Source organism: Akebia trifoliata, chromosome 11, assembly GCF_017979445.1.
Source record: "Akebia trifoliata isolate Shusen 1 chromosome 11, ASM1797944v1, whole genome shotgun sequence".
Taxonomy (NCBI): Eukaryota; Viridiplantae; Streptophyta; class Magnoliopsida; order Ranunculales; family Lardizabalaceae; genus Akebia; species Akebia trifoliata.
This window is the reverse complement of record NC_141385.1, coordinates 9882281-9889249: the sequence shown is the minus strand read 5'-3', so window position 1 is coordinate 9889249 and position 6969 is coordinate 9882281. Positions and strand designations below refer to the sequence as shown.

At 32.5% G+C, this 6969-nt stretch overlaps 1 long non-coding RNA gene across 1 annotated transcript; it reads left to right on the top strand.

The window, feature by feature from the left end:
- The first annotated feature begins 810 nt into the window (after window positions 1–810).
- Window positions 811–2854, top strand: LOC147390834 (uncharacterized). Its single transcript, XR_015170212.1, has 2 exons — window positions 811–2131; window positions 2441–2854. It is a non-coding gene; the product is annotated as an uncharacterized LOC147390834 (long non-coding RNA).
- Window positions 2855–6969: the final 4115 nt, after the last annotated feature.

Here is a 6969-nt window from a genome sequence, read left to right as displayed (position 1 = left end):
TCTTGCACTTTATGTTCTAGGAATTAAAATGAATGGTTAGCCATAATGGGAATTTTGTCATATCATGGAATGATATCATTTTCATTCATTGTAGATGATGTTTTCGAGTTTGACCTCTCTTTCTCTCTCACGCATGAGATATAAAAGATAAGGAAATGGCTTAAAAGAAAAGAGTGAATTTTACATTCCATACATCTTATTTGGTTTGGATGAATGGGGTGTTAAAAATAAAAGCTGGTGCTGCAAATGAAATTCCAAAGGATTATTTACAAGAACTTCTATTAACATATCAACTTTTACTTATAACACACCAAAAACGTGTAAAACTCTTGTAAAAATTTCAATTCTGATACATTGTTCATTTTAATTCCCAAAATATGTTTTCGAACGAATTCACTGGTTGGTACTCTAATTTAAAATGATGATCTCGTTGATAAAAAGTGACAAAATCGCTGACAAATTTAAAGAATAAGATCTCGTTGATAAATTTAAAGACAAATATTCTTATTTTTCAATGGCGAGATCACCAATACTTATCAGTGAGTTCGTCACTTTTTATCAATGAGATCATTATTTTAAATTAGAATACCTACCCGCAAACTCGCTCAAAAATATGTTTATGGAATTAAAATGAATAATGTAAGAAACTCGGAATTTCGTCATATTCGACGGACGAAATGGTAATTTGCCCAATGCGCTTCAAAGGATTGGTGTCTTGTAAGTACAAATTGACGTGCCAATAAAATATCTCTTATTTATTGCATTTGAGAGAGAGAGAGTGAGTGAGTGAGTGAGTGAGTGTGTGTGTGTGTGCATGGGGTCGTGGTCATTTCTGGAAACCAGCTGTAGGTTAGGTCCTGCAGCTCTGTTTTGTCTTTTTTAACATCGTTTCCTTCCATGACCTCTCTCTCTCTCTCTCTCAAGTCTCAATTCAAGGCCTTTCCCTACCTCTTATAAAGTCATAACACCAGATCATTCTCCTCATCATAATCACACAAATCCATCTCTTCTCTTCTCTTCTCCTCTTCTATCCCCCTTAAAGGAAGGCGAGACTGATGGGGGATCAAGAGAAGAAAACGGAAGAGAAGATGAAAGGGAAGTTGAAGACTACATTACAGATGTGAGGAAGCTCACTCTTTGAGGGGAATGTTGTTTGGCTCGAGGTCCACCAACATTATCATACGATGTTGATCGTTTGATCTCTTTAGATCACTTGATTATATGTTAGTGTCGTCGGACCAGGCTTCATTCCCCCCAATCACAGCTTCCTCTTACACCAATCAAGTCTGATCATCCTTTGCTCTCTTGATCATGGAGTAGATCTCCTAGAGGTTTGACTTTTACTCTCTCTCTCTCTCTTTGTGAAGGATTTTGGAAGGTTTTTGTTTATGGGTTTTGTGTTTTTAGAGAGATTATGCTTGTTGGGTATGAGCAGATTGGAGTATTGATGAAAGATTTTAACTCTTATGTTTTTTCTAGATCTTATCATCTATAAGGCTTGTTTTATTGTCAGTCTGACTCTTTTGTGGTTTCATCATTGTTTTGATTATTTCTCATAATACCTTCAATGATCTGATCAAGCTTTACATCTATTGCTGTCCTTCAGCTTTTGCCTATGGAGCATATCTAGAGGTTGGGTTTTAATACTTCTCATTTGTTTTGTTTTGTTTTGTTTTTGGAATTTTAGGTAGTTTTGGTTTATGGGGTTTTTATGTTTTTAGAGAAAAATAGTTGTTAGGCATGAGCAGATTGGGGAAATGATGAAAGATCTTGACTTCTCTGTCTCTCTCTTTTCTGACTGAATGAAAAAAGGTTTCCATCATTACTCATTTATTTTCTTTTTACCTAGAAATCATCATGCTTGTTTTGTTTTGTCAGTCTTAACTCTTTTGGGGGTTCATCATTAGGAAGATTGTTTCTCATGATGGCCTCAATGATCTGATCTGTTTGTTTCTGCTCTTTTAAGATCTCAGTCTCTCAATCCCCAGCTTTGTTGTTAGGGTTTCATGTTGAAGATCTGGAAGAAGACAAAGTACCAGAGGAGTACTCTTCCTCAAGGCCTAGTTGGAACTAACTTGACAATAACCCTTGATTGGGTTCTCTAGATGTTTCTGAAGGTCTATAGACATGGGTAGGTCGTATTGGTAATAGTGTTTCTTTGTTAATATATGCATTAGTTATTGTTATTTGGTGGTGGATGGTGTTCTAAAGCTTATCAACATGATAGGGTTTTCTAAAAGATTTCTTCTAAGGTTTCAAAATATAATAGATTGGTATTAATTCTTCAACTTCTTTCATTGTTCATCTTCTCTGCACTTGTTTCTGTTGGTTGATGATGGGGTTCTTGTAATTAAGGCTGTGTAATCTCAGTCCTCTCTGTCATCATTTTTTTTTCATTCACTTTAGCTTTATTTTTTATAACTTTATTCTTCTCTTGCAGGTCTAGATCTTGTTGTACATCTCTAACTGATTTGAGAGTAATTTTGTTTTTGTTTTTAAATGATGTTGAGGAGGAAATGCACTAAAAGTGTTTGAGTAGAAGCTAAGATTTGATGATAACTTTGTAAAATCAGATCCTATTATCCTGATTTTGCCTTTAGGCAAAGACCTGTCTTTCTATTTACATTTAAAGGTTTTTCTTTCTTTATATGTAATTGTAATCTTTCTCTTAGGTATCATTCCAAGGGATATTTATCAGCTTTTGTAAAGTATGAGTGGACACCATAGTCTTAAAACTCGTTGAGTCAACTCAAAACTCTTGAGTGGATGGCTGACACTATTAGCATTGTATTAATAAAGGTGAAAGATACTAATTCCTTAATTAAGATTTATGGACACATGATGAAAAAGTTGATATTACTGAAGCAACCCATTTGTCTTAGCCTTCCTTATCTCATCCAAAACCCTAAATTTCTTTATCGAGGTGTTTCTCTTGATAATCTTGGTGGTTCTGATTGAAATATAAAGAAAATGGGTTTGATCATTTTTCCTTTTTTTTTTTTTGGTTTTGACTTTCCACTCCTTTCAAGTGTCACAGACATGAATAAGTCATGTTCTCTTTGCTAAAACATTTGAAAAAAAAAAGAAGGTTTATTTTGCCATATCATCATCTAGCATATTAAACCCTAAAGTACTTGGTTTTTAATTTCCATCCTCTTTATTATAGTTCAATTTATTTTAAGGCTCATACACATTTAAAAAGTTGTAACTAAGATGTAAACTGTCAGACTTTCTATTAAACTGATTAACTTAGAGTCATATGATCTCTGTGAGATTGCATTAAATAGAAAAATTATTGGTAGAATGCATAATTGGTCTAACTATAGTTTTAAAACTTTGATTCATATGACCATCAAGTTGACAACTCATTATTCGGCTTGGATTAGTCAAATAAAAATATTAAATTTGCAAATATTTAAAAATAAGTTTCAAAATCTAAAAGTAACTAATAATATTTATTTTGTTTTGTTTTGTAAAGAAGTACTAAATATAGAATATAAATCAGTCAATATTTTTTAGAAAGCAGTGGATTCATTGATTTGATTGAAAAAGTAGTGAATTCGATGCTTTTGAAAGTGATAAATTCATCATTAATTGTATAGATTTTTCATGAATTATTCAAAATAATGGAAAATTCTTGTGTGGGGGAGGATTTTGTTTTTCACTGAGTTGATATGATAGCCATAGATGTGTTTCCTCAAGATATGAGTAAAAACCATCTATGGTTATGTACGTACCTCCATATCAGAAATGTGAGAATCACAGTAAATCCTAATGTCACCTCAGCATTACTCTATAATAATATCGAAATGGACTATAACTTATGTGAAAACATCATAATGTATTACATGGAAAATTTGGCAATTTTTTAAGGCGCGGGGCTAATTATTAGTTGAAAATATTTTACTCATTTAATTATTAAGCCATCATCAACAAATTTGAGGGTATTTAGTAAAAAAGACAAAATCTTATATTAAGGTTTATTAAATAATTATCCTTTTTATAGTTTATGTTATAGGTCAAAATTCATGGAGTCAAGAGTGTACCTTATAGTGCGCATCGTGGTACATTGGGACTTGGGATGTTGAAATCGTCAACATTGTGTGTGAAATTGAGATTAAATATGTTGTCTGATGGAGAAACTGCTTTTTTGAGATATTACATCTATTTGACTTTTCAAAATTAAAGTGAAATCCTTGTCGGTTTAACCCTCGATAATTCTAGCGAGTGAGGGTGACCTATGTAAGTTGGCTCTTCTTTGATGGATTCCCTTAAATGTGTCATAGCCACAAGTTTTAATAAATAATTGACCATTCCATGGTCACTTGTATTTTACTACTTGTTGCGACTTTTTTGGTTCACACTCTTCCAAAAATGTATTATTGTAAAGTTCTACCACTAGGTAAAAAATGGGTGAATTCAATGCTAAAATCCATCAAATTTAGCCCTTTTTTTTCACGTGGTGTTTAAAAGAGTCTCATCGAATTTATGACTTTTTTCATGTAATGTAGAGTCTTTTTAATTGATTAGTCTCTTCCTCATTTCTTGTAATTTATGATTGTTGGGTAATTAGTGTGATGTCTGTCAAAGAAACTACATTAAAACGCTTAAAAGAAATTCTGCAGTTATAGCATTAGGGTTGTCAAAATTATAGGATTTGACCCCTTTAATAAGGGAACTTCCCCTTCTTATAGTTGGGGGATTATTATGAATGAGGGTCATTACTTATTCATAATTTCCCCTATCGTGCCCACATCCTTATAAAGGCCAAGCCCACTTCCCATTATTCACCATTTTTACGAGCATTTTATATTTTATGAGCTACCTAAGTACAAAAGAATAAAAATGCATATAAATACAAGGCATTAGGGGGTGCCACTGTAAATCTCAGCTACTTAGGAGTTAGGCTTCCCAACGTGCCAGGTTCATATTTGGAGAATTCAAACTAGCCAATGAATTTAATCCACTCTTAACCCTTGTCTATTTGTTTTGACAATGAAGCCTTAGGTACCCACTAGGAAGATAGCGAGGGCAAATGTACTTGAACTTGTTAAATTCTATCACATAAATTCTGAGATAACACGTGATCGATGGTACAAGTTTGCAAGAATTTCTTTTCAATTTTACACATAAATTTCTTTTCAATTTTTTTGATTGAGAAGTAGGTTTGTACTTGATAATTAATATGTGAAGGCAGGTTTCAAACCCATGTTGTAACATCAACACTCATAAACCTTACCAACTTAGCAAATTTGTACTTTCAAAACCTTTCCAAGTTTTAGAAAAATGGATGTATTGCATTACTATGACATGATTCACAAAGTTAGGTATAACTTTGTGTTATGCTACACAAATTAGGTTTAACTTTGTAATCATTTGATGAAGCACATTGTTTCAAAACTCGAAAGCTTGGCTTGACTATCGGATATGCACCCTACTAGTCAACTCAATCTCATGGGTTGGCTCAGGTGAGATGATAAGAAGACACGTTAATATTGTTAATGGAGTACATATTTACAAGGGTAATTTAGACATATCTCATTGGCTTCTATACCATAATGACGGTCTTTTGTGAAAGACAAACATGACCAAAATAATATTGACTTTGCTAAAACAATCAATTTTTTTTTTTTTCACAAAACCTTCACCGTCTTTGATTTTGGTGACAAGATCGCTACCTATTCATTTTTTTTTTTTCAAATATTTGATTAATCATTCAATTTACTTTATTATTTCATTTTATAAATCAATTGGAAGAAAACAAATATTATATATATATAGGGTCCTGTTCGACAACAAACGTGAGGGAGCCAACACCTTTGTCCTATATGGGTTGGAGGTTTCGTAATGAGCTGATTTTTTGTGAGGATAATGATTATGGTGAGGAGATCATCCTCACAAATATCAGCCTAATCTGAAACTTTTAAGCCCTATAGGAAAATTTTTGACTCCTAACATTGGCTATCTAAGGCTACCCACAAATATATATATATATATATATATATATATATTACTATTAGATAATTTTGCCATATGATTTAAAAGTTATATAGGATTTTGGGGAAAATTCAATGAACGTGAAATAATCAGAACTCTGGTGGCAGTGCACTTAATTTTGCTTGGAAATATGGCATTTTGAGATGTGTATTCCAAGGTGGGATAGTGTGTATCTCAATGTCAAATGGCACATTTCTTCTCATTATTCTAAATGCTAATCTTGTAAAACATCAACCATTAATTTGATTGTTTGCCGAAGACAAACATTAATCAAATGGTAGAGACATAATTGAGAAGTAAATAACAAATGAGACAGTGATCATAAAATGGTGGGAAGGTTTTAGCCATCATTAAAAGGATATTAAATTACCATAAAAATGTGTATAGTGAAAGAATACATTAAACGGGCATTAAGAGCGAACAAAAATACATATAATTAGAAGTAAAGGTCCAATATGATCAGATGAGAGGGAACTAAAAACCCACAAAAGTATGGGAAATGGAGACATCAGAATATCTATGAAAATAATGGGTACAATCAGAAGGTGAAAAGAGATCGACAAGTAAGGAGAGAAAATGCTCTGACCAATATTCAAAATACGTTGTAAGAGTTCAGTAGGAAACGAAATATTTGCAATACTCATAAAATAGTGGATTGGTTCTCTCTATAATTTGGGGTTAGATCCGCCACTTTAGAACGACAAATTTCTTCAATAAATTTGGTGTTGCTTAATTATTTAATCGTCCTTATTTCAGTTTCTGTTAGATTTATGTCTACATTTTGGATTTCTGTGCAAGTGTTCGTGTGTTGGAGCATTTCAGATAAGAGAATCATAATTGTTAGGGAAGAATCTTGAGGAATAGATCAATGTTTAACAGGTTGAAGACGTTAGATTTTTAAAACAAAATCAAGGATTCTTGGCTATAAGTTAATATTTAAGTCATTTTATGTTAATCTCTCATAGAAAACGT